Consider the following 25021-nt stretch of genomic DNA (forward strand, 5'->3'; position numbering starts at 1 on the left):
ATGTGCTCTGGCCCAGCCTCCTTCTAGGCTCCCTTAGGTAGTCAATTTTGTCCTCACACTGAGCCACGTCCTCCATGCTAGCTTTAGTGACAAGGAAGGGGGCACTCTGGCTCTCTGCCACTCCTTTGTCTTCTTTCTTATTCAATGTGTTCAAAACCTGGATGCAGAGGAGGGGTGCTGTTTTTTTGGACAGCTCTTTGGAGATCCCAAAGACACTTGGGGGGATCCTGAGAACTCTGGCTAAACCACTCCCATCTGACCGGTGGACCTGGGGACCAGGGACTTTTGCTGTCCCTCTATGTCTTGGCAAAGGACACTCTTGGCTCCAGGACCAATTTCCCTTAGGAGGCAGCCCTGCAACTAGCACTGTCTCTCCCACTCCACACTTCTTTCTGGACTGGTGTGTGTGCATGTGTGTGTGTGCGCGTGTGTGTGCGTGTGCGTGTGTGTGTGTGTGTGTGTGTGTGTGTGTTTTCCAGGACAAGGAAAACCAAGTCTTGTACACAGTTTCCCGGGGTAAAAGGAAATCAGTCATGAGACTGATTTCTTCCCTGGGGAAGATGATGATGCCTTCCCTGGGGAGGCAGCGTCTCAGCCTATGTAACATCTCCTTCCCTTGCCACCTGGCAGGGCATATCAACGGGTACTCGACCCCCAGCCTGCTACCAGTCTATCTGGCTAACCCGGGGACAAACCCAGGCAGTTGATATCAATAAAGTCCGTGTTTCTATGATAAGCCCCATAGATCCCAGTTTCCAGTTCCAGTGGATCTGTCCCAAAAATGCAAGCCCTTTTTGTCTCTGTGGGACTCCAGGGCAAGTCCATACTACACTGCTTTCTCACTGTGGGCAAAGTCTTTTTTTTTTTTTTTTAATTTTTAAATTTTTATTTATTTTTAAACAGCTTATTTGAAAGAAAGAGAGCAGAGCAAGAGGGAGGACACTTGGGGGGAGGGCAGAGGGAAGGCAGGCTCCCCGCTGAGCAGGGAGCCTGACTCAGGGCTTAATCTCTGGACCTCCCCCGCCATCATGACATGAGCACAGAAGGCATACACATGCCAACTGAGCCACCCAGCAACCCCATGGGCAAAGATTTTACCTGCTCTGTGCTTTGATTTCCTCATCTTTAATATGGGAAGATACTCCTTGCACTCCTGTCTGTCTCGGGGACTGTTATGAGATCAAATATGTACAACTTATTTGAAAAGGAATAAAAAAGTCTCCATGAGCTAGAAGGGAATTATCATTTGATGAGCTTCCCTAATGTACTCAGAGACTTGCTAAGCAAGAAGACTGAGCATCTTCGGTTTGTCACCGGTACTGATCCAGCCCCACTTTGGTAACCATGCCCTCCAAGGGACCACGCCTCCTCCCACCCTCCCAGTCCCAGTAGGTCGAGTAACAGGGCCTGAGCAAGTGAGCCCCTCTCACTTGCTTTCAGGGATGGTCATGTGACCCAATCAGGATCCTTGTGACTTCTGTTAGGACTTTTGGAAAAGAGATTCTCAGCACACCTGGGTGGCTCCATCTGCCTTCAGCTCAGGCCATGATCCCAGGGTGCTCCCTGGGTGCTCCCACCGGACTCCATGCTTAGCAGGAAGCCTGCTCCTCCCTCTCCCATTCACCTTGCTTGTGTTCCCTCTCTTGCTGTCTCTCTGTCAAATAAATAAAAGTCTTTAAAAAAAAAAAAAAAAGGTTCTCTATGGAGACCCTCAAAGGATCCAGGGGCAAAAACCCGTGCTGCTGCCTTGTTACCACATTAACCCAAAACGAAAGTCGAAACAAATCTGGAGCCAAGAGGTAGAGTGAAACCCAGTCCTGATTTTAACAGTTGAACCCCAAATACCAGCCATGTCCACCTGTGATACTGTGATTCATAATAAGAAGTACAGATTTGGTTTAATCACCGTAGTGTCTGGATAACAACTCCTAAAAACCTGCAGAATTTCCTGAGATGGGGGGGAGGGGCAACGTGTCTTTTGTTATGTTAATGAGCGATTTTTGGAAAACACCTAAGAAAAGGGGCTAGTTGCCAGAGGAACTGATCATCAAACCAGGGTTTGAATTTTCAGTCCCCACCCCCTGACCTCCAGGGAAGTTGAGGGGGGTCTGGGGGGTGATGGTTGACTCAATCACCAATGGACAACGATTTAATCCATTGTGCCTATGTAATGAAGCCTTCATAAAAACCCAAAAGGGCTGAGTTTGGAAAGCTTCCAGATGGGTGAACACGTGGAAATCTGGTGTGCTGGGAGACAGCATAAAAGCTCTGTGCCCTTTCCCCTATATCTTGCTCTATGGGTCACTTCTATCTGGCTGTCCCTGAGTTACATCCCTTTATAATAAAACCTATAATCTACTAAGTAAACAGTTTCTCTGCGTTTTGAGAGCTGCTCTAACAAATTGGTCAAACCCAAGGAAGGGGTGGTGGGGACCTCCAGTTCAGAGTTCATCCGTCAGATGCACAGTTGATAGGAAGAAGTAGGGACTCCCTCTGGAGTTGGAGGGGGGCAGTCTTGTAAGACAGTACTTAACCTGTGGGATTGGACATTACCTCCATGTAGACAGTGTCAGAACGGAGTTGCACTGTAGGATGCCTAGCTGCTGTCCTGGAGACTTCCTTGGGGGTGTGGGGAAACCAGCACCCCCCACACACATGTTAGAAGGTGGGTGCAGATCCCAGGTACCACCCCCGGACTTTTCAATTCAAGGTAAGCCCCCAATCCCTTTTTTTTCCCCAAAGGCATCTTGGGTTGGATTTTCCATCCCTTGTGACCAAGAGAATTGTAGTAGATACAGCATTAGCTCATTTCGTCTTCAATTTGGTCTCTGGAGCGGGCATTCTATCCCCTTCACCAGGCTTTTAGAAGAAATGAGTCTCCTAGCTGCATCGCAAGCTTCAGTCAGCAGTAGGGTTTCTGCTGGGAGAGGAGAGCCCCCTCTCCTGCAGCCAGAGGCCTAGGGGAGGACATAATTCACTGGTGTTCTCCGCCCCAGGTGCCCCTTCTCTGGAAGAAAGACACCCATAAGACTAGGCGTTCAGCCAGCTCCTATAGGGCTTAAGCTTGATGTCAAGGGCTGGGAGGGCTCAAAATGGCCCAATATCTGCCCCTCCTTCCAGGGAACTGATGCTTCAACGTCCCCCTTCTAGAGTTCGCTATTTCTTCTGAAGAAAACACTGGAGTCTGGTAAAATGCAAAGACATCCCAGGCCTCCTGGGGGCTTACAACCTGAGCTGCTATCAGTCATGACTCTTGTAGGAAGAATGGCATTGAGAGGAATTTGGTGACCAGTGGGGAGGGCAGATGTGGCCCTCTGGAAGAGGGGAAAAGGTACAAAAAGGGACATCTCAGGAGAGGGTAAGTTTCAGCTGGTTGAGGGAGCAAGTCGGCCATTACATGTTTGATAATGAGATAAAATAATAAAATATCTCCCAGATACCTCCCATATTTGCTTCAGCATAATAGGGGGCTGGGGAACGTGGATGATAGAGATGAACTAAGATCGGCCAGGAACTTATAATTATGGAAGCTGCATTATGGGTGTATGAGGCTTTATTCTGTCTACTTGCCCAGATGTCTGAAATTTTCCATAGTGATTTTTTTTAAAAGTATAATGAATTAACAACAATAACAAAAAACCCCAAAACCCCATGTTTTGGGCTTTATTCTTCCCAGAGGCCTTTACAGGTATCTTGCTATGCACCTCACCAATGATGGTTCATTCCCCCCTCCCATTTTATTTATTTATCTTTTAAAATATTTTATTTATTTATTTGACAGACAGAGATCACAAGTAAGCAAAGAGGCAGGCAGAGAGAGAAAGAGGAGGAAGCAGGCTTCCTGCTAAGCAGAGAGACTGATGCAGGGCTCAATCCCAGGATCTTGGGATCATGACCCGAGCTGCAGGCAGAGGCTTTAACCCACCCCAGGCACCCCCCCCTCCCATTTTAAAGATGGTAAAACTGAGGCTGGAGAGGCTAAGTCATTTATGCAGGTGGAATTGCCAGCCGGACCTAGGTCAGTCTGGGGCACAGGTCAACGGAGGCAGGTTGGGCCAGCCCTGCTTGATGGGGGCGGACAGGCAGGGATCGGTGTGAGGTGAACTGCGGCTGTCCACTTCCAAATCTAGAGGTAGTCCCGTCTGTATCTGACTGGCGTGGCACAGACCTCGCAGGGCCTCGGGGAGTCATTGGGTGCACAGAGGAAAGCTCCCTGCCACCGAATTCACATGCTCCTTGGCAGTTAAGAAAACACTCAGTCTAGCACCACAGGCTCTGGACCCTTTCATGGGCATCCTGAGGGCCATTGCCTGAACATCTGGGGCTGATAAAGGGAGACCCACGTGGGCTTCCCTGCCCCCTTTCCCATAACGATTTCCGCACTTCCCCTTGAAGCTCTGTGTGCGTGTGGCTGTTCTTTTCTTCTCTTTCCTCCCAACATATGGATTCCCAGCTCCTATTTCAAACTCCAATGCTTCTCTCCTATAAACTCCCCAAAGCTCTCAATTTCCTTTTTCCATTGCTCATTCTTTCCTAAAGTGTATGAAAAAGCCTCTCTTAGCTCTGTTCCAATTTCCCTGTTTATAAAAGAAGGACAAGGAGAACAGTGATTTCGGTGATCAAGGTTAAGCATGGCCTGATTCCTTCCTTAGGAGAAGCCACCTCCACAGCCTGAGAGATCAAAGCTTACCAGGTACAAGAACTAATCACAGGAAAGCCCCCATTTCCCCACCCCCACCCCAAAGTCAGCCTGCAGGAGGCCTGACACAGTGCCATCTGCTCCCTTTAGCTGGCTGAAATGTCCTTTTTGAAAGTCACTAATAGAATAGAAAAAAGGAAAAGTCACGAGCGGGCACAGTTCCCAGAAGGTTGCTGCCAAAGTGGAAGTATGTTATCTGGGAAGGGAGGAATGGGTCCTGGCCTGCTCCATAGCCCGTGGCCTTGCACTTTCTCACAATAATGGCACCTTACCCCTTAAAGGCAGAAAAAGCTCAACCCTCAGCACTGAAACTGTACACATTAGCGCCAACCCAGGGCCAGTGAGGATGGCTGGGTCTGTGCATCAGCAGGGGCCTAAGGGACAGAAGGTCCTCGCCCAGGCAGAGGTCACAGACCGTCCAGTGCCTTTGGCTGCCTGGCAGGGAAAAGAGATGGCCCGTGGGGTGAGGATAAAAGGCGGCTGACCCTGCTCGGCCCGGGGGGACCAATGGCTGGTGGCAGTGGGGACTGGAGCCAGCAAGTCCTTTCTGGAAGGAACTGCAGCTCCCCACCTCTGCCTGGTTTCAGTTGTTCAAGAAGGTGAGCTCCGTGTTGCCAGATCTTCCATTTTTCCCAAGGAAGTAGAGATAGGACTTGACATGAAGCTCCCACCTTGAGAACAGGTTTAAATGACAGATATCGCAAAGGCTGATGGTATTGGCCAAATAAAACCTCTCTAGGGGTTAGAGTTCACCTTAATACCCTGCTTGCCACCCTGACCTAGGAAGCAGGTCCTGTACACCTGCCATGTGGCAGGCCGCGCTGGGAGGAGGCCACAGGAGGTCAGATGAAGCCCCATGGCCACAGGCCTTGGCCAGCATGCTGAGGAGGTAGGGCCGCTTGCTGTTCCCGGGGCTCACGAAACACTTTCAGACTTCTGTCATTTTATCACGCTGCATCTGCGGCCAGCTGGGTCCTTCCCAGCAACCCTCCCACCAGCTTCAGAAATTCTCCTCTCCACGGCCAGTTCTTAACGCTCCCTTTTGGTAGGGCAGGCCACGGTTTCCACACCTGACCAAATTTGAGTCAACTTTCCAAACAACTTAAAATTCACCTGCCTGCTGAAGAACAAACAACACTGTCCTTTCACTTGCATGTGACAAAATCGGGATTGGTGACTGTGGGTACTTAAGGAGCTCTCCCCGCCCCACCCCCAGGAAACATATTGTGCTCGAAGGATAGCTTCTGTTCCTCGTCTCCATGGGAGAGAGAAGAGGGAAACCAAGGCACAGAGCTGAAAGCTCTTTGCCTAAAGATACATTTATTTGGCAGGGTTCCAAAGAGCCAGGGGAAACAGTTTGCTGAGTTTTTTTTTTTTTTTTTTTTTTTTTTTAGTTTAGTGTCTTCTTGAATTGTATATAAGAGAAATAAGTAGAATTGCCTTCCATTGAGATGTAATCTATGATGCTGAGACAGAGAGAAAGAGAGAGAAAGAGAGATGAGGAAAGATTATAGGCCAAGGTATGATAATCAAATCTCTTTCCCTGGCTACCTTTACTCTGCCACTTACCCACTTGGAGTCTTTGATTCGTGCATTTTCCTATGCATGGGGAGTGAAGAAGACGGGTGGGAGGGGACGGCAGAGAGACCTTTCAGAGCAAGGCGGAGTGCTCTGTGCGAGTGACTGCTGGCAACAGAATGTGTGCACGCATCTCCGGGTGTGGACGGATTCACATGCTTAGTTTGCATGCAAGCCATTTTCGTAGCAGAAGTGTTTCTAGGCTCCGGGGAATACCCTTCTAGGAGAACCTGCATGATTCTGGTCTCGGTCTCCCCTCTCCCCCAACACACTGTGGCTATTCATTTCATCAGTATACGTCTCAGGGCACCGTCCTGGGGTCCCGCAGTGAGCTTACAACTAGAACAAGAAAGACCCAGGCCTCGTCCTCAGGGCTCCCACCATTTAAGAGCAAGGCAGACAGGTAAATGGTTGACTGTACCTCGGTGGGCGAGAAGCTGGACAGGGGAGGTGAACCCAGAGAGGGCAGGTAGGAGGAGGCTCAGCTTGAAGGACAGAGGGGAGGAATGGGGGAATATATTCTGGAAGAAATGAAGTCTAAGTGGAGATCTGAAGTCAAGTTGGTGTTGGACAGGGAAAGGGAAGGCAGGTGTTGCAGGCAAGGACTCCCAGCACCCCCCACCCCCTGGTCAGTTCTTCATGAAAATCTGTTTGAGCTCAGGCCATTCCTAGGGAGGGTTTCACGGGAGTTCTGGGACCAAGTACGGGACTGATGTGGCGGTTGCCCTGTCGAGGCTGAGGATGTTAAAAGGCATTGTTGTCAGATTTAAACTGCTTTGTTAGAAGCACCCAAAATACCCTCCTGTCCTTAAGGTACTCAGATGATAGGATGGAGAAGTGTTCGGGGGATACTCTGGAGTACAGCCCTTCCTCCTGATAAAGGACTTAGACACTAAAGGGGAGCCATGGAACCTGAGACCAAACTGACTTCGAAATTCCAATTTACAGAGGATAAAAAATGTTCATACGTCTGCTCTCTCGCTCTCTCCTTCACACACACACACACACACACACTCTCTCACTCTCACCTGGCAGGCTAGGCAGAGTAAGTGTCAGATTTTTCATAATTATTTTTCAGAGAAAAGGAAGCTGAGGCTCACAATGGAAAAGTATCCAAGGTTACTGGCTCATTCATTCATTCACTGACTCCACAAACAGCAACAGAGCTCCTGCTGGTGGCAGGCTTGTCCTAGGTGCTGCGGATGGAGAGGTGACTAACAGCTACTCCCTAATGAGAGAAGCCAGGGTTCAAGTCCATTGCTCCGATTCCCATCCCAGTGCCCTTTTCAACAGACTGAACTGCAGGTTGGATATGTGGTCTCGTGCCAGCACTCCGGAGGGCGGGTGTTTACAGCCCCATAGTCTTTGTCAGCACCCCCCTTCCCACCCCTACCCCCTACCTGCAAACACACCATCAAAGAACACAGCATAGTTGCTATGCAAGTCTATCTCCTAGGCTAGGTGCAGCTCAGATTTTCTCTGCAAGTCCCTCCCATATAGAAGCCATCCCCACCAATGGTTGTCCTGGTTCTGGTTGTCTTTGAGTCATTGAAAGTTTTCCCATTCTACCTCCACCCTCTGACTAGCCTCAAGAGAGGGCTTTTAAACCCTCACCTTTTGCAAGTGTTCTCTCTAAACAACGGCTCACAGAAGAAGGGACGGGATAAAGGTTCGGGGTGCCTGGGTGGCTCAGTGGGTTAAGCCTCTGCCTTCAGCTCAGGTCATGATCTCAGGGTCCTAGGATTGAGCCCCGCATCGGGCTCTGTGCTCGGTGGGGAGCCTGCTTCCCCTTTTCTTTCTCTGCCTGTCTCTTTGCCTACTTGTGATCTCTCTCTCTCTGTCAAATAAATAAAATCTTAAAAAAAAAAAAAAGTTCTTTCAAAAGGAAAGGGGGGTGGGGGTGGGGGACCTGGGACAGGTAGGATAAAGCCCAGCAAGAGGGGACACCAGACCCATGGCCTCCTGGACGGTTCAGCCAAGAGCCGCATCCGGCCAAGGTCAGAAATGACCGGCAACACCCAGCCAGACAGACGTCTCTCAGAGATGCTTGGGAGAGGCTGGGGTATCTCCCCAGAGCCTGGGCAGTGTTATTTCCTGGGGCAAAGCAAGTCACAAAGGATGAAAGCGGATGACTGAATGTCTGGGGCAGGGTGGGAGGCCTTGCCAGGAGGTGGGGGTGGAGCAGGGGAAAGGGAGGAGGGGCCGGGAGCTGGCTGGTTTCACACAGACAAATCTCTTCATTTTTCCAGACTGGAAAAATCTGTTTAGGCTGTGCACATTTGCAGAGAGTCACGGTATTTACTATGCTTCCTGGTTCCACAGATTTCTTTTTGTCATTCCGTCAAATGCAGCTTGTATTTTTCATAGCCGGAGCTGAACGGCCCGTGGGGGCTCTTCCCCCACGCTGTGTTCCAAAACACATCGCCAGCGACTCAAAAAGCCCAGCACACACGAGCAGCGGGAGCAGGAGTGGGGGGGGGGCATGTTTTAGAGATAAAGACCCGTATTTAGACAAACAGCGTCTCCCCCTTGGAGGTGTTTAACAACACTCCTCATTTTCCCGGCACACACTGTTTCCTGAGCAGCTGTCAGAACAAACCGCTCTTCTGGAAACTGATAACTGCACTTTGCCTCTGACTCTCAGTTATCCAATCCATACCGACAGTGGGGGAGGGGAGGGTACGGGGAAAAGAGGTCAATTAAAAAAATAAATAATTCCCTTCTTGCCGAAATGTGCCCAGAAGTGCTTGGGGCCGGATGTCAGATTAGAAAAGTTGTCTGTTGAAGCACTCTATGCTAAAACATGAATTCAATCCAAGGAACATTTACTGAGCACTTACTACGGGCAAGGTATAGCACTAGGCGTGGGAGTGTCCAAGCTGACCACAACTTGACATGCACTTGGCGTTTTTAATAGGAAACAGAGGGTGAGCCCAATGGCACGTGCGGCCAGTGGTGGAATTTTAGGCATCAGAAACAGAGCCAGTCAATAACGGAAGTCTTTCTGGGCGTAGGAGAGGGGAGAGACCCCTTCACATCATACTCCTAGGCTCCTGTATGTGTCATGCCAGCCAAGCTGATGAGGGAACAGAAGGCTAGCTAAGGACAAAGCACAAGCAGACAACCCCCATCCCCCACTCCTGGGTGGAATGTGTTATGACATTCTTCCAGGAATCGCCCCTCTTATATTAATACCTGGCTAGAGGGAAAAACAACCTTGACAACTCCCTTTTTCCTCACCTCCCCTAACCCCACAGTATATAACCCGTCACCCCTCACAACCCCGGGGGAGCAGCTCTTTCTGCCCATGGGTCCTGTCCCTGTGCTTTAATAAGCCACCAGTTTGCACCAAAGACGTTTCAAGAATTCTATCTTGGTCACGGGCTCCGGACTCCACCCCCCTGAACCTCGCCTATATTCTGGGAGTACGAGCATCAAATCTTGCTCAAACAACCTGGAGACAACTGCCTGAGAGTCCGTGGGTGAGTAGGAACCTCATCTTTACAGATGACATGACATGTTCAGGCACTCTTGGAGCCCTTCCAGCCCAGGGAGGGCAGACAAACAGGCATCCGTGGTGAAGTGGTTCAGAATCACCTGATGCAGTAGAATACAGCCTCTAACCTTCCCTTCTTGGGTTGCTAAGGCACAAAGTCATCTTGCATTAATTTCCAGAAAGGGCCCACACAGACTTCTCCTTGGACTTGCTTTTGAGTCAGGAGCCCCGGGGAGTCAGAGGGGTGGAGGCTGATGGCGGGAAGTAAGGGAGGGTCTTTAGGGGACCAGGGAGTTGGGGGGGAGCGAGGAATTCTGAATAGTCCAAGTTGACGATGCCAGATGTAGCTCAATTTTTTTTTTCTTTTTAAAGACTATTATGGGTTTCCTTTCCAAAGTTGAACTGCAGGGATGGAAAAATGAGTTTCAGTTGCTATGGAAATAGGAGTTGGCTGGAGCCTGCAGGAGCAGCAGCTGGAGTAGAACAAGTGGCCAGGAGACTGGCCCTGTGACAGAGGGGCTTCCGGCTGGGGATAAGACAACAGGCTTCAGTAGGAAGGAGGACGAGAGGAGAAAAGAGGAGACAGGGACCGTGTCTCCAGATCCTGAAGCCTAGGAGTTCTGCAGACATGTGGAATGACCGGGTGGGTGGCGGGGGGAGTTGTGTGTGTGTGTGTTGCATGTGCATCCCCACAGGCCAAAAATGACCAAGAAGCAAAATAAATCACTGCCTGAGAAAGAACAGAGTTTCACCAGGAGACTCTGAGGTCAAGAAAGCCGGAAAACAGTTGAATGACAAAAGAGAAGAGGCCTGCTATTTCAAAGACTTCCAGGGGGTGAGGAAATGCCTGAGCAGGGACTGGCCCTCTAACTCTGTGCTCCCTCACCTTTTGTCCTCACACAACTCCTCAAACTGAAACTGATGTGGGCCAACAAAATCCCCGTGGTGTTGGTTAAGGCTGTGGGGGTGGGCAAGCTGGCTGTTCTGTTTCATCTGCATTTCTGGGGTACTGCTTCTGTTCTAGGTAGAAAGTCCACATGACCTCAGGGAAGCTTCGAAGGGGTCTCAATGTTCTCAGCATCACATGCTGGACAGATGCCTTGATTTGGCTTATGGTGACTTCAGGCCTTTGCGGGATCCCTCAGCAGGGCCCACCTGGGGGAATATTATGCTATTCACACTCTTAGCCCAGTAAGAGGACCTGCCCAGCCACTTTCCTCCCATCACGGTGGGGGTGAGTGGACGGGGGACCTCACACTGATGAAGGGACTCAAAATTAGGCCCTTGACACTATACAATTCTATCACTGTATATGTATGTTGTCCCTGAGAAACACTGAGAGGACCATACAGTTTAAGGTGACCACCAGTCTGGTATCTTGTTTTGTATTTCTTCGTTTTTCAATATATCAAGATCCTCAAAAAGTGGAAAGACGCATCAAAGAAGAATACTTGGGAATAAATATAACCAAGGAGGCAAAAGACTTGTACACAGAAAATTGTAAAATGTTGCTGAAAGAAATGAAAGAAGATACAAATAAATGGAAAGACATCCCATGTTCATAGAGAGGGAAGCTGAACATTAAGATGTCAATATTACACAAAGATATCTATAGATTCAATGCAATTTCTACCAAAATGCCAAGGATGCTTTTTTCAGAAATAGAAGAATCCATATGGAAATTCATACGGAATCTCAAGAAACCCCAAATAGCCAGAAACAATCTTGAAAAAGAAGAGCAAAGCAGGAGGACACAGACTTTATGATTTCAAAGCTTACAACAAAATAATCAGAACGTTGTGCTACTGGTATACAAGCAGACATTTAGACCAACATAATAGAATAGAGAGCCTAGAAATCAACCCTCACATGTATGGCCGAATTATTTTCAATAGGGGATCAAAAATATTCAATGAGGAAAGGCTAGTCTTTTCAACAAATGGTGTTGGGAGAACTGGATACCTACTTTATATCATATACAAAAATTACCCAAGATGGATGAAAGACTGAAACATAAAATCTAAAACTATAAACCCCTATGAGAAAACATAGAACAAAAGCTGCATGACATTGGATTTGATGACGATTTCTTGGAGATGACACCCAAAGTACAGACAACAAAAGAAAAAATAGACAAACTGAACTTCATCAAAATTAAAAACTTCTGTGTATCAAAGGACACTATCAGTGTAGTAAAATGATGGGATAGGAGAACATACTTACAAATTATATATCTGATAAGGGATAAATACCAGGATATATAGAGAACTTCTACAACTCAAATGGCAAAAAAACAAAAACAAAAACACAAAACTCAACCTGATTTAAAAATGAGCAAAGAACTTAACAGACACTTCTCTGAAGAAGTTATACAAATGAGAGCACCTGGGTGGCTCAGTTGGTTTAGCGTCTGCCATTGGCTCAGGTCATGATCCCAGAGTCCTGTGATTAAGCCCCATGTCTGGCTCTCTGCTCAGCGGGGAGCCTCCTTCTCCCTCTCCCTCTGCCTGCCTCTCTGCCTATTTGTGCGTGCTTTTTCTCTGTCAAATAAATAAATAAAATCTTTTTAAAAAGAGTGCCTGGATGGCTTAGTCAGTTAAGCATCTGCCTTCAGCTCAGGTAATGATCCCAGGGTCCTGGGATCGAGCCCCATATGGGGCTCCCTGCTCAGTGGGGAGCCTGCTTCTCCCTCTCCCTCTCCTGCTGCCTCTGTTTGTTCTCTCTCCTGCTCTCTGTCAAATAAATAAATAAAACCTTTTTTAAAAAAAAATCTTAAAAAGAAAGAAGATATACAAATGGCCAATAAGCACATGAAAATATGCTCATGATCACTAGTCATCAGGAAAACGGAAATGAAAACCACAATGAGATCCTATTAGAATGCCTATTATCAAAAAAACAAAACCAAACCAGAAAATAACAAATGTTGACAAGGATGTGGAGAAATATAAACCTTTGTGCATTGCTGGTGGGAATGTAAAATGATACAAACACTGTGGAAATGCTATGGCAATTTCCCCCAAAATAAAATAATTACCTTATGATCCAGCAATTTCGCTCTAGATATATTCCCAAAAGAACTGAAAGCAGGAATATTTGTATGCTCATCACAGTATTATTCACCATGGCCAAAACGTGGGAGCAACCCAAGTGTCCACGGACAGACAAATGTATCAACCTGATGCCATATAAGCATACAACAGGATACTATTCTTTTTTTTTTTTTTTAAAGATTTTATTTATTTGTCAGAGAGAGAGAGGAGCGAGAGTGAGCACAAGCAGACAGAGTGGCAGGCAGAGGCAGAGGGAGAAGCAGGCTCTCTGCCGAGCAAGGAGCCCAATGTGGGACTCGATCCCTGGACGCCGGGATCATGACCTGAGCCGAAGGCAGCTGCTTAACCAACTGAGCCACCCAGGTGTCCCCAACAGGATACTATTCTGTCCTAAAAAAAGGAGGACATTCTGACACCTGCTACAAACACGGATGAACCTTAGAGACATTGTACCAAGCGAAGGAAGCCTGTCACAGAAGAAAAAATATCGCACAATACCGTGGGTACAGGGTACCTAGGGCGCCATCAAAATCACAGATATGGAAAGGAGAAAGATGGGTGTCCGAGGCTGGCGGAAGGAGGGATCGGGGAGGAAATGAAAACTAAGCCAACAATTAAACTCATTGTTTCATGAGTTTCGGAAGATGAAAAAGCTCTAGAGATGGATGGTGGCGATGGTTGGTTATACGACCATGTAAAGGTACTTGATGTCACTGAACTATACATTTTAAAAAATGGTTAAAATGGCCAAGTTTATGTCATGTATATTTTTGCATAATTAATATATATATTAACTCCCTTCCCTGCCGTGGTATGATTAGTGTACACACACACACACACACACACACACACACACACGCGACCCCGGGTCAGCCTCTCGACCTCTGAGAAGTTCTGCCCTCACAGGCTGTCTGTCTAGTTAAGCCCAGTCAGCACCCAGGGTATGTCCTTCCCCCAACGTCCTTTGTCTTGTCGGAACTTACAGAGGTGCAAGTAAGACCACAAGCTGGCGTGGGGAGCCCCTCGTGGGCAGGGATAGAAAGACGGATGGACATGAGGACTGCTCAGGGAGGACAGTCCCTTTGCTCCCAAGCACGGTCTAAAGGGATAAGGGCTATGAGGCAAGGCTGGGTACAGGGGGCCCTCCGGCAGCTGACAGGAAGAGAGGGGACTTCGTGCCTGGCTGTCGGATGGTGTCACAGAGGAAGTGGTGCTTTAGGGGGTTGAAAGGAATGAGGATGTGTGTCTGTGTGAACTGGCAGAGGGCACTTCAGATGGGTCGTCTGGCTGGCTGGCGTGTGGTGTGACTGAGAGACAGAAGGTGGGAGACAAAGCTGGTTCACCAGGAAGAGGAGGTAACAGGGGGAGATGGGGACAAGGTACTGGAATCTGGGTCACACAGGGCTGTGGGCATTGGGAAGGCATATTTGGCCTCGGTGTGTAACCTCCGGGGGCAGATCCAGAAGGAATGTGAATGCCAAGCTAACAATAACAACAATGTCTATGCACAGAGGACTAGGCACCTCTTACTCAATAACCTCCTGTGCTAGGTAACAGCATTATCTCCAGTCTCTGCTGAGAGTGCAGAGGCCCCACTGGCTCAAGGGCCTTGCCAAGAGCATGCCCAGGGCCAGTCAGCGGGAGAGCTGGGGCCAGGAACCCAGACCTACGTGGGACTTGAACTCTCATACGTACAAGAAATGCCGCAGGAGCTGGTTACAAAACACAAACTGCAAGAGTGCCTCGGTGGCTCAGTTGGCTAAGTGTCCCTCCGCCTTAGGCTCAGGTTAAGATCCCCTGGTGGGGGGGGCAGGGGTGGGGGTGGGCATGGGCTTCCCTGCTCAGCAGGGAGTCTGCTTCTCCCACTTGTGTGTCCCCCCCTCAATAAATAAATAAAATCTTAAAAAAACCCAAACTCACAAATTCCATTCCCAGGGGCCAGAGACAGAATGATCTGAGCAACAAGATAAGGCAGTATTGGATTATAACCCAGAGTACAAAGTAAACCCATGGGTCCCTGCTGTTATTTTAAACAAAACAAACAAACAAAAAACAAAAAAGAGAAATGAAAAAATGGAGAAAAGAGTCAAATTACCTGTGCAGAAAAGTTCCAAAAAAGGTCTGTAGACACACTGCCCAAAGAAGGGAGAACAGAATTTCTCAGTCCCTCAAGCGTGCGCTGTGTGTAAGGACCGCCTTCCAAGAGAACAGTATGGAACAGGATGGAACGGGGGAACAGTAACGTGACAGTGAGGACCCCTGACACACACGACCTCAGCTGGATGATCGAGCTTAGGGTCAACAGCGGTAGGTTGTGGTGACTTCGGGGGTGCCTGCCATGATGTGACGAAAATGGCACTTTACCTCTTGTGGCTTTCTTCTGCAAACCCCATTAACTCCAGTCCCATCCTGAGAAAAACATCAGGCAGATTCCACCAAAGGGGCATTCTACAACATACCTGCCCAGTGCTCCTCAAAACTGGGAAGGTCATCAGAAACAAGGAAAATCCTCTCCACCGTCACAGCCAGCAAATCCCTAAGACGCTGCGACAAGGAAACAAGATACCAGATACTGGTGGAGGTCTTGGCATGGAGAAAGGACAGGAGGTAAACACCGAGAAAATCTGAATAAACTGTGGACTTTGGTTACTAAGAATGTATTAATATTGGTTTATTGACTGTAACAAACGTACCATAGCACATGTGTTCATCTCAGTAATGGGGGAACTGGGCGTGGGGTATACGGGAACTCTCTGGGATATCATCTCGATTTTTCTGTCAGTCAAAACTGGTCTAAAAAGGTCTATTAAAAAATGGGCGTGCCTGGGTGGCTTAGTCGGTTAAGCATCTGTCTTAAGCTCAGGTCATGATCCCAGGGTCCTGGATTGTGTCTCCTGTAGGGCTCCCTGCTGTCTTCCTCTCCTCCTTGCTCCAGTGCTTTCTCTTGCTATTTTTGTCTCTCTCTCAATAAAATAAAATCCAGTCCAATCCAATCCAATCCAATCCAGTCCGCAGGCCAATCCTCAGAAGCCATGGCCCTCTGTTGTGGCTTTGCACAAGTCTATCAGAGCTGTGAATGAAGCGGGCCCCCTTCCCCGCCTATTGACCAACCCAAGAGAAGCCGCAGATACAGTGATATCTTCAGGGGTGGGGAAATCGTTCACACCAAGGACACTGTATGTCTCTCCTCCATCGGACTCGCTGAGGCTAGTGATGTCTCTTCTCTCATCAGACTGGCAGCCTTCCTAGTATGAAAAGTGGATCTCCGCTCTCAGACCTGGCAGCTGGGCTGCCCCTAAGGGCAAGGCCCACTTTTCCTCTGGAGGATCTCAAGAAGGCCCCCCGCAGTGGCCCCAGGTGCCATGGATTCTCCGTATGCATTTTGTCTCCCTTTTGGGGAAGTCAAGGTTCTTCAGACGGGAGGGAGGAGAGGCCCTGGACAAAACGTACATTTTTTTTTTTAAGATTTTATTTATTTGTCAAAGAGAGAGAGTGTGCGAGTGAGAGAGCACAAGCAGAAGGAGAGGGAGAAGCCGGCTCCCCGCCGAGCAGGGAGCCACATATGGGGCTCAATCCCAGGACCCTGGGTCTGTGACCCGAACTAAAGGCAGATGCCTAACAGACTGAACCATACCAGGTGTCCCAAAATGTACATTTCTAAAAGCCGGCAAAAGTCTGTCTCCCAACACTCAGAGGAGCATAACCAAAGCTCGTAACAGCAAACTCATTGATCTCTTGGGTTTGGTGCCCTAGCTGCCTTTCCAGGACCCATCTAGCCTCAAGCATGGACAAGTGATAACAGTACCACAGTGTAACACTGTGATCCTGCCAATTCTAGAACAGAGCTCCCAGACAGCCGCTTCTCCGCTGCAAGAGGTTATTACTGGAAGGTACACAGCAAGTCACCGCCAAACGTGGGGAGCGTATATCAATGGAATCCACATACAGTATCTGTAATTACTGATCTGCGAAAGTTCTTAAGACAGGACAGGATGCGCCTCTGGACAAAGCAGGAAGAGCAAGGTCTGGAAATCAAATCAAGACTTGACAATGAGAAGGAAAAAAAAAAGGTGAATTGTTTAACATAAGCCGAAGGAATATTAGGTAGACAGAGATGGTCAAGTATGAGGAGCTCAGCAAAAATGATACAAAAGAGAAGTCTTTGAGAGTCTATCTTATCTCCCATTGTCCAGGCATCGGGATTTCTGGAAACTCTTGAGCATTACAGACAGCTCAGAGGGCCAGAGTCTCCTGGAATCCCCTCTTGATAAGGATCGTTTTTTAAAAGATTTTATTTATTTGACAGACATCACAAGTAGGTAGAGAGGCAGGAAGAGAGAGAGGAGGAAGCAGGCTCTCTGTGGAGCAGAGAGCCCGATGTGGGGCTCGATCGCAGGACCCTGGGATCATGACCTGAGCTGAAGGCAGAGGCTTTAACCCACTGAGCCACCCAGGTGCCCCAATAAGGATCGTTTTAAAAAATATTTTATTTATTTGAAAAAGACGGTGAGAGGGAGAGAGATCATGGGCACAGGGGAAGTGTAGAGGGAGAAGCAGGCTCTCCGCTGAGGAAGAAGCCCAGTGCAGGACTCGATCCTGGGACCCTGGGATCATGACCCCAGCTGAAGGGAGTTAAGGCAGCGAAGACACTTAACCGACTGAGCCACCCAGGCGCCTTCCTGATAAGGATCTTAAGGTTGGTCCCGGGAGCAATAAGAAGGCAAAGATTTGGTCACTGATTTCAGTCACGTCCACCATGAGCACAGGGATGAGGGGACTAACGTCAGCACGGCTGCCGTCATGGACCTTTCTATCCTTCAGAGGATACAAGTACCTTGGACTGTCTGGCTATTAAACTCACTCCTCTTGCTTACCTCGTCTTGGGCCTGTGAATATCAACCTTCTCACTAGAATTTGGCTTCCTACGTGGGCTTCCCTACCGATGAAAGAATGTGCTGACAGGCTGACAAAGTTTTCAGGCTGCCTCGCAGTGCTTGTCCCATTGTGATTTAATATATTTGTGGTCTGGCTTCCCTACCAGGCTCCTGAATTTGGTTAGTGTGTCCCTTTCGGCCTGATTAGCTCCATCTCTGGCCTGCAAAGAATGAGCCTGACCAGCCTCCCACTTCCGCCCCCCCACCCCATGATGCTGGCCTTGGGGGGCTTTCTCTGATTGACAGTCTCCCTCTGGATACTATCCAGCTTCTCTCTGCCTCACCCATCACTCCAACCACAGCCATCCACTCTAAGCCCAGAATGCACTGTAGGGGCCCTTAAAAAAAAAAAAAAAAGGTAGAACAATAAAAACAACTTTGGAAGTTCTGGGACACACAAGAAGAAGGAAGAAAGGGGCCCTTTGCTTGGGGGAAGATGCCAAGAACACACGAGGGTATAAGCAGAAGGAACTGGCAATATTTAATCGAGAACAGGGAAGATCTGGGAGGGCCAGCAGGTTCCCTGTCATCAGACAGCTGAAGGCCTGTAGGGATGAAAAAGGGACAGATTTGTTCTCTGAGGCTCCAGAAGAAAGTATGACAATCAAGGGGCGGTCGTCTCAGGGAGACAGATTTCAGCTGGGTGAGAAGGAGGAACCTCTTACGGGAGGCCTCCTCTCTCATCAGTAAGCCAAAATAATAATTTCACTTTTTTTTTTCTTTTTTTCTTTTGTCACATTTGTGAGAAGCAGTGTCATCCTGCCATTAAGAACACAAACTGTGGGTGGCCTGGGAGGCTCAATCGGTTGGTTAAGCATTTGCTTTATGGCTCAGGTCGGGATCCTGGGATGGAGCCCTGCATCCTTGGGGCTCCCTGCTCAGCAGGGAGCCTGCTTCTCGCTCTCCCTCTGCCCCTCCCCCCAGCTCATGCTTGAGTGTGCTCATGCCCTCTCAAATAAATAAATAAATAAAATCTTAAAAAAAAAAAAAGTGGAGCAGGACAATCTGGGTTTACTTTCCAGTTCTGTCACTTACCGGCTATGTAACTTTGGGCAAGTTACTTAACTTCCCTATGCCTGTTTTCTCAGCTAATAATAGTACCTACGTCAAGTAGGTCTGAACCCATGAAACTGTGGTGAGAAGTAATTAAATTATGCATGTCCGGGGGGCTTCGAATAACGAAGTGCCTACTAAGTGCTCAGTAAATGGCCACTATCACTTTTAGCATATTTTTAAGTAGATGCATTATGCAAATGCATTTTATCATTTTTAAAAGATTTTATTTATGATTTGAGAAAGACAGCATGAGAGGAGGAGGGGCAGAGGGAGAGAGAGAAGCAGACTCTCCGCTGAGCAGGGAGCCCCAAGGATGTGGTGCTCGATTCCAGGACCCCCAGAACATGACCTGAGCCGAAGGCAGATGCTTAACCGACTGAGTCACCTCGGTACCCCGTATATGTATTTTAAAGAAAACACCTTATATTACTACTGTGAATGTGGAGTCAGAAACCCTTGCCCTATATAGGTGGAAACTGTACAAATAAACAAAACAGTGTTCTTAAATTTTAGCTGACCGCTCTTGTCTGTTCAGTGCCCAGAATTCGAGGATTTCTGTCTTTTCCATAAGAAAGAGAGACAAGCCAGTCTAGTCCTTCACTAGACCTCTTTTATTGACTGTAGTCAGAAGAGAGTCTGGCAAGTTCCAGGAAGTACCAGGCCAGTGTGGCTGGGGCTCCTGTGCTGGGGAGAGACAGCAGCAGGGCAGGATCAGAGAGGCAGTTTATACAGGGAATACCTTTCCTAGTCTGAGACTTCATGGCTTTTAGCTCTGTGACTTCATGCCATGCCAGATCATCTCAAGAGGTCCCCAGGGCTATGCGGTGCACGCTTAAAAAACCCAAATCAGGGGCGCCTGGGTGGCTCAGTGGATTAAGCCACTGCCTTCGGCTCAGGTCATGATCTCAGGGTCCTGGGATCGAGCCCCGCATTGGGCTCTCTGCTCTGCAGGGAGCCTGCTTCCTCCTCTCTCTCTGCCTGCCTCTCTGCCTACTTGTGACCTCTCTCTCTGTCAAATAAATAAATAAAATCTTTAAAAAAAAAAAAAACCCAAATCAGAAAACACTTAGTAGGGCACCTGTGCTCATCAGCGCTCCCCGGAAGCCACCTGCAGACAGTTTCCAGTTGCACCCTTTCCCTCTGAAGGCATTTTCTGGTGGAGAGGGGGGTGGGTAGGAAGGTGGGAGGTGCTGTGGACCGCAGCAGACAGAGTGCAGAAGTGGGGAGGCCTTGAGGAGGCAGGGAAATAACCCAACTCCCTAGCTTTTTCAGGGGACACACAATCTCTCCAAGGTTTTCCGGGCAAGACTGAGCCATTGCGCTGGTGCTAACTCACTTACCAACACATCCTTCATTGGTTTTCCTCCTTTCCCAGGGGCCAAATCACTCTCACCGGGCTGGCTGGGATCACTTCCCGGTGAAGTCCTGATACTCAAATTCTTTTTTTTTTTTTTAAGACGTTTAAAATTTATTTATTTGACAGAGAGAGAGATCACAAGTAGGCCTAGAGAATTGGAAGCAGGCTCCCCACTGAGCAGAGAGCCCGATGCGGGGCTCGATCTCAGGACCCTGAGATCATGACCTGAGCTGAAGGCAGAGGCCTAACCCACTGAGCCACCCAGGTGCCCCCGACACCCAAATTCTTGTCTCATGATCTGGGTTTGGGGAAGCCCCAACTAGGTATAGTTCAAACTTCTAGCAATGGAATGAGTTACCCAGTGAGTGATTTCTATTTTATTGGGGGAACTCAAGAAATAGCTGAGAACAGCGGATGGGGATTCATGGGTCAAGTAAAGATTTAGTTAGATAGACATTTAGTATTCTTATGGCCCTCAGTCTCATGATTCTAGATAAACAGTCAGCAAACTATAGCTCATGGACCACAGCCCACCCACCCACAGCCTGTTTTTGTGCAACTATGAGCTGAGAATCGTTTTTATATTTTTAATATTTTTTTAATATTTTATTTATTTGACAGAGAGAAATCACAACTAGGCAGAGAGGCAGGCAGAGAGAGAGGAGGTAGCAGGCTCCCTGTGGAGCAGAGAGCCCGATGCGGGGCTCGATCCCAGGACCCTGAGATCATGACCTGAGCCGAAGGCAGAGGCTTTAACCCACTGAGCCACCCAGGCGCCCCATTTTTAAATTTTTTAAAAAAAGATTTTATTTATCTATTTGAGAAAGAGAGAGAGTGTACAAGCAGGGGGAGGGGCAGAGGGAAATGGAGAAGCAGACTCCCCACTGAGCAAGGAGCCCTATGCGTGGCTTGATCCCAGGACCCTGGGATCTTGATCTGAGTTGTAAAGCAGACCCCTAACCAGGTGCCCCACATTTTTAAACATTTTTTAAAAAATCAAAAGAAGAATAACATATTGTGACCCATTAAAGTCATATGAAATCCAAATTTCAGTGTCTATAAATAAAGGTTTAAATAAAGTTTTATTGGAACACACTCATTTCCATGCCTTCTAAGGTTGCTGTTCTTCTACAGCCACAGAGGTGAGAAGATGCCACCTGAAACCATATGGTCCACAAAGCTCAAAATATTTCCTATCTGGCCCTTTACAGGAAAAGGTTTGCTGAGCCCTGCTTAAGATTGTCCTTCAGGGACAAGAGGCAGACTGAGACTGGCTGCCCCATGGATGAGGAGACCCATGCCAGACCTAGTATTCTGGGGGTAGCTTGGGTCAGATCTTCACACTTCCTTTTTCTACATCTTTGTGCCCACCATCACTACTCATTCTGCCCTGCAGGCAACTGGGACTCTGTCATTGAGGCATTAATGGTTTTATATCAGGACTATTTTTATTTTTAAAGGGCATGAGGACTTTTCTTCTCCACACTCCGTGTACTGTCCCAAGTAGTTTTACCCATGCTTGATGGCTTCTGCAGCACTTATTATGACTCCTCCCCAGGCCAAACCAAATCTCTAGTCCAGGACTATGTTCTAAGATTTCGGATCAGTACTCAAATGTCTGTTTAGCATTACATTAAGAAGGAGATACTAGAGGTCAGATTTGCTGCTTACCAGCTGTGTAACTTTGGATAAGGTATTTAACCACATAGGGCATCAATCTCATCTGTGAGAGGGGGAAACCATCCAGCCCGCCCTGCCAGGACTACTGTGTTAATCGGATGAAATGAGAGCTGCCCACAAAACACACAGTGCCACCTAGCCCCAGCCTGTCTCCAGCATATTATTATTATTATTATTATTATTATTATTACTGCAATTCTGTTCTCTTTGCCCACTACACTCCCTGCACACTGGCTCTCTTGAGTTTCCCGACCTTGCCAAGCCATTGGTGACCTCTGGGCCTTTGCACATGCTACTTTCGCTGCCTGAAACACTTTTTCCTCATCCACCCACTGCATCTCTGGCCGCTTCCAACCTTTCTGACACCCAATCTAAGGCAGGCCCTTTCTGTATGCCTCTGCACCTTGATTCTTTCATTGCACGTGGGGTAAAGTCTAACTGCAGTCGGTTCTCATTCTTCACAGCAGCTATGTTCTATAAAGTTGCCATGGATATGGAATTAGCAAATACGGAACCATTGCTCCCGGGGAAAAACCCAAAGTTAGGTTTCTGGGAGCCTCTGGTCATATTTTCATCAACAGATCAATACCTAACCTTGTGTTATGTGTGTTTCTGTTTAAAGACACCTAATTTAATATACACTGTTGATTGAATCATATTGAACTCACAGCCAAAATCATGACGACTCATGCCTAAACACAGCTTATCAAATACATGTTTTCTCTGTAAGGTACATCACAACCTTCTTATGCTTAGGAGCACTAGTCAGCACTTGAACGCAACGCTTGGGGGCAATTTCAAACAGAGAAATCACCAACTGAAAAAAGCGCACAAAAATGCAGAAAACATGGCACAAAATAGACCCCAAAAGGGACACTTGCTTACAGTATGAGAGCTAACACCAGAAGGCGGAGCTTTGCCTTGTGTTAACCTCAGCTCCAATTTCTGGCCACTCTGCTCATGTCCACACATGACCATGGAAGTGCTGTGGATATCGACTTGAGGGTTACAAGCACATTTTAGCGAGCGGGAGAATTCACGACTACAGAATCTGCGAAAGGTGAGGATCTACTGTACTTTTTCTCAGTTCTCTCATTCATGGGAGTGTGAATTCGCTGAGAGCCCGTTTACCTCTGTCTTACTCACCATTTTAGGCCTAGCATCTGGGAAGCTGCCTGGCACATAGTAGGCTCTTTAAAAAAAATTTTTTTTAAAGATTTTTATTTATTTATATGACAGACAGAGATCACAAGTAGGCAGAGAAGCAGGCGAAGAGAGAGGAGGAAGCAGGCTCCCTGCTGCACAGAGAGCCCGATGCGGGGCTCGATCCCAGGACCCTGAGATCATGACCTGAGCCGAAGGCAGAGGCTTTAACCCACTGAGCCACCCAGTGCCCCCATATTAGGCTCTTAATAACGAACCGATCGTGAACGAATGAGTCAATTCAGTGAAAGTGCTTTGTTGTGACAAAGGCAGTGAGAGCCGTGGTCATGGAAAATGCACCACGAGCTGCCCTGTGCTCAGTGTTTTCTCTACATTCTCTCAATGAGGGAAACAGCAGATTACTACTGCACAGACTGCCCAGGATCTGCCTAATTATATAACCCTGAGCATGTTCCTTGACCTGTCTGAGGCCCAGCTTCTTCTACCCACATGGGGGTAATTACAGGACTATCCCGTGGGCCGCCATGAGAAGTCAAAATTGAAAATGCACAGAAAGCACTTAGCGCAGCACCTGGCACAGGTATACCCTCAGGAAAAGGATCTTTCATTGTTAATAATCCCCACAACAACTCTAAGAGGTTTATACCATCGCACCCATTTTGCAGGTGGGGAAACTGAGGCCAGGCATGGTTCCATGAATTCTTGAGCTAGCTCCGGGGACGCCCAGCCCATGCTGGTAACCACTTTGCCTGTTACGCAAATACATTATCATTTTTATTACCTACAGGGGGGCTTACTCTGACTCCTCAGCTGCATTTACCAAAATGGGGGGGGGGGGGTAGCTGAAGAGTCTTCTCTCACATTCCGTATCAGTGTATTTCTGTTCCTGGCCCACTTCTGGGTTTAACCCTTTCAGAACCAGCCCTGTGGGTTTGTTATCTTGGCTTTGACAGCTCAAAGGCAGAGGTATTTCCTGCTTCAAAAGCAGGAAGGAGGAGAAGGAGAGGCGGTGGGGTGGGGGGCGAGAGAAGCAGAAGAATCAGCATTCGGGCTCTGTAACAAACGTCCTCGGGTTCTCTCCAACCTTACATCAAGGGTCCTCAAACTTAATGGCTAATTGCAATCTCCTGGGAAGCTTTTAAATATCCAAATGCCCAGGCCCCAACCCAAACCACTTACATTTGAGTCTGGGGGAAGAGAGGGGGGGCCGCTGGTGGTGGTGGGACTGGGGGCACCAGCATTTTTTAACGCTCCCCCAAGGGATCCCAACGTGCCGCCAAGTTTGAGAAGGGTGTCTGGCTCTCATCCGCACTGGGAGCTAAAGCTGGAGTCGCTCTGGGCCTCGGGAACTCTTTTTCTCCTTTTCGGACTTGCCGTTCGCGGAATTCAGGCAGGCTTTCCGGAGGCAGAGGCTAAGCGGAGGACGTCTGCGTGCCGGCGACCTGCTGTTCCGCTCTGCCCCTAGGCCCAGCTTGGAGACCGCGGGGCTCCGGGTCCCCTTAGGCAACGACACGTGTGGCCGCTCCGACTTCTCCGGTTCTGGACGCGGACCGCGCGCGGGGCTCGGCAGCCGCCGCGCTGCCCACCCCGACCGCAGAGGCTCGAGGGAAACGCCCGAGGCTCGGGAATCCTACCTTGGCTGCCGCCGCTGCCCTCCAGTCCCCGGAATCCTGGGGCTCGGGTTCGCTCCGCCGCCGGGCTCCGCCGCGGCTTTCGCCCGCGCCTGAGCGGCGCCCACTAGAGCGCAGGCGCCACCTAGCGGGCGCGCGGAGGCGGCGCGGGGGCCGCGGCCCGGGGAGGTGGGAGCGAGCGCGGCCGGGGCGGAAATGCAGCGGGCCTGCCCACGTGGGCGGCGGTCCGGCTCGCCTGCGAGCACCGGGAGCTCGGATCCCCGCCGCCCCCGACCACCTTCCCTCCCCAGAGGGCGCTGGGACCCGTACTTGCTCAACTTCCTCGGGGGAGCCCCGGCGGCCAGCCAGGCCCTGGCTCCTGGCCTGGGAGCCA

At 48.8% G+C, this 25021-nt stretch overlaps 1 protein-coding gene across 1 annotated transcript in view; it reads right to left on the minus strand.

Moving 5' to 3' along the window:
• The window catches only part of CHD9 (chromodomain helicase DNA binding protein 9), a 223333-nt gene extending 198609 nt beyond the window's left edge, over positions 1–24724 (minus strand). The window contains exon 1 of the mRNA XM_045987027.1: positions 24652–24724. The gene's annotated coding sequence lies outside the window, so the exon portion shown is untranslated. The remainder of the gene's footprint in view (positions 1–24651) is intronic.
• Positions 24725–25021: the final 297 nt, after the last annotated feature.

The sequence above is a fragment of the Meles meles genome, chromosome 19 (assembly GCF_922984935.1).
Source record: "Meles meles chromosome 19, mMelMel3.1 paternal haplotype, whole genome shotgun sequence".
Classification (NCBI taxonomy): domain Eukaryota; kingdom Metazoa; phylum Chordata; class Mammalia; order Carnivora; family Mustelidae; genus Meles; species Meles meles.